Source organism: Populus alba, chromosome 14, assembly GCF_005239225.2.
Source record: "Populus alba chromosome 14, ASM523922v2, whole genome shotgun sequence".
NCBI lineage: Eukaryota > Viridiplantae > Streptophyta > Magnoliopsida > Malpighiales > Salicaceae > Populus > Populus alba.
In genome coordinates, this window is record NC_133297.1 from 19,222,246 (window position 1) to 19,224,828 (window position 2,583).

Genomic DNA, 2,583 nt, shown 5'->3' on the forward strand with positions numbered 1-2,583 from the left:
AAGGGAAGGGAAAAGAGGGAACCGAGAGAACAAGAAGAAGTTTGGGCAGAAAATAGAAGGAAACAGTGAAAGGGGGGGGGAGTTTATCTTCAATCTATTCTACTTCACCGAAAAGGAACTTAACAAAGCTCTAAAGAATTTTTTTTAAAATAGCTCCTAACGGTGAAAGAGGAAGGTTTTCTTTGCATCATCAAAGGCAAACACACAGGGACTGCCCACCGGTTTGTTCTCCATTTTCTGCAAGCAGGGATCTGCAGGTATAAGTCTTACTCTCTCTTGCCCTGCAGTATTTAAAAGCTAGTGTCTGATGAGTGCAGAATCAGAGCCTAAGTTGGAACAAAAAATTACGACAGCAGCAAAACTATTTTTTTTAATGCAAATTCTGAGGGATTTATTCAACCTTAAAGACCAGATAAAAAGGGAACGAATTTAGCATTATGAAGACTACTGATCAACCTAAGAAAACTTGATGATTTAGGCAGCAAAGGGGAAGGATAAAGAAAGCAGAAAACAGCTCAAACAAGGTTTCAAAAAAATATTTCTTTCATCTGCTTTTGTCAATCTTCCAGCAAACATGGGATCCAAAAATGAGTAACAACACTTCTAATTTCTAGCTTATTTTTAATAAATTATTTTTTTTAATTTTATATGTTGTACTATTTTTATTTTAAATGAATTATTTACACACAACACAAATTTGAGTGGGATAGCGCGAACAACAATGTTGTGAGGAGAGTATGGGAGAATCACACGGCAACTAGGTAACATAAAAAATAATATAATTTTTTGTTTTATATTTTATGTTCTAAATTCTAATTTTTTACTATGGAAGTAGGTTGCGTGATTTTTTGTATCACACACAAAAAAAGCAAAAAGATATGCGAGATATAACGGTCTAGAAGGCTAGAAAAAGGTGGCGTTTTGGTGGGAGTTCAAACCACCATTCATCTCGAGGGATAAATGGACGCAATATATTAGTCATGTGATGTCTGAGTGGTTCGTACGACGCTCATAGTCCGGTGCCGACAACCGGAACCGACAAATTCATGGTACGGTGACCACACACACCGGCGACTTCGTTCCGTTCAATGCACATGCAAAACAAATGGTAAGATTAATTTAAATGAAATATATTATTAATTAATTTGTTGTTGCTTATAAATATATTTAAGTTGCAACATTTTTTTTCTTATAGGCTACGTCTTTTGGACGTGAGCCGAGCCCAATTGAGCTGTTTGTCAAGACACACGTGTAGAGTGAAAACCGCTAAAATGGGGTGCAACAGTTCATGGACAACTGTGCTCAACACTTCGTGGTATGTTCGTTCAATCATTTTATTTTGAAGTTATTATTTTCTTGAATTGAATATGATGATTTTTGTTTTAATTTTTAGGACACCTATAATAGCTGGTTGAGGGACAGAAATGGGGACGATCCTTCGACCCATCTGGATTTCGATCTGGATTTGTGGATGGAGGTAGGATCATTTTGTAGACCCAATAAAAATCAGGTCTACGAGCTCTCTAACACTACGACCAAACTTATGGGTAGCCCATAGTGTCTCAAATATTAGGAGCTCTCCATCAGTATCAAGCACCCAATCTGAGGAGTTTATGGCCTTGAAACAACAATATGAATGACTATCAACAGATTATGAACAACTCAGTCAAATGGTAATGGACATTAGATCAAGGATGGGTGATGATACATGTGCAGCCCCTTTTTGGCCGTACGGTCCCAAAACAACCAGCCTCCTCCTCCAACTCTATCGTTATGCTAGTTTAATTTTGTTTTTCAAATACATTAAATTTATAATGAATATTTGGATGAATATTATTTAACATTAATTTTATATTTTTGATGTTGAATACAATTTTATTTGGTTAATTAGTTTTTTTTTTACTATTAATCAATATAATATATTTTTTTAATTATTTATTCTAAATAATTTTTTAAAAATATTTTTAAATAAATACTGGCAGCTTACAGACGGAACAAGTCTATTGGTATTATACAGAGAGTTGAAAATAATTTACTGCCCATGCCACAATCACCGATAGCGTTATTCCGTTGGTGATTTACCGTTGACAATACTAACAGACTTTATCCATCGGTATTATACAAAGAGTTCTGAAATATTTACTACACATGCCACAATCATCGACAGACTGGTCGTCAGTGATGTATCAGTGGAAATATAGACAAAAAAAATTGTCGCCAAAAATTCAAAACTTTAGTTTTCTTAAAAATTGAAACTTCGTTTTATGATTATGGCGCACTTTGTCCATCTGTAAGATTGCCGGTGTTTTTTTCCTGACAAAAGTAGCGATAGAAATGGAAATTACTGACAATCAATATTCTGATAGATGTATTTTGTTAGTGATGCTGTTGGTGAAAAGTTTCCGACGAATTGTATGTCTTACACCGACGGAATTAATCAGTCGGTAAAACTGTTTAATGGTGTAGTGGTAATTAAATAAGTAATAAATTTCACAAAATAAAGCTATTATATCTAATTGAGCTCATGACCAAGGTGATAGGTTTGGTGGGTTGACCCGGGTCGATCCAAAATATTGTTGTCTC

General features: G+C 34.8%; 1 long non-coding RNA gene across 1 annotated transcript; it reads left to right on the forward strand.

Moving 5' to 3' along the window:
• The first annotated feature begins 543 nt into the window (after window positions 1-543).
• LOC140954489 (uncharacterized) lies at window positions 544-2,322 on the forward strand. Its single transcript, XR_012167782.1, has 3 exons — window positions 544-1,108; window positions 1,196-1,315; window positions 1,394-2,322. It is a non-coding gene; the product is annotated as an uncharacterized lncRNA (long non-coding RNA).
• Window positions 2,323-2,583: the final 261 nt, after the last annotated feature.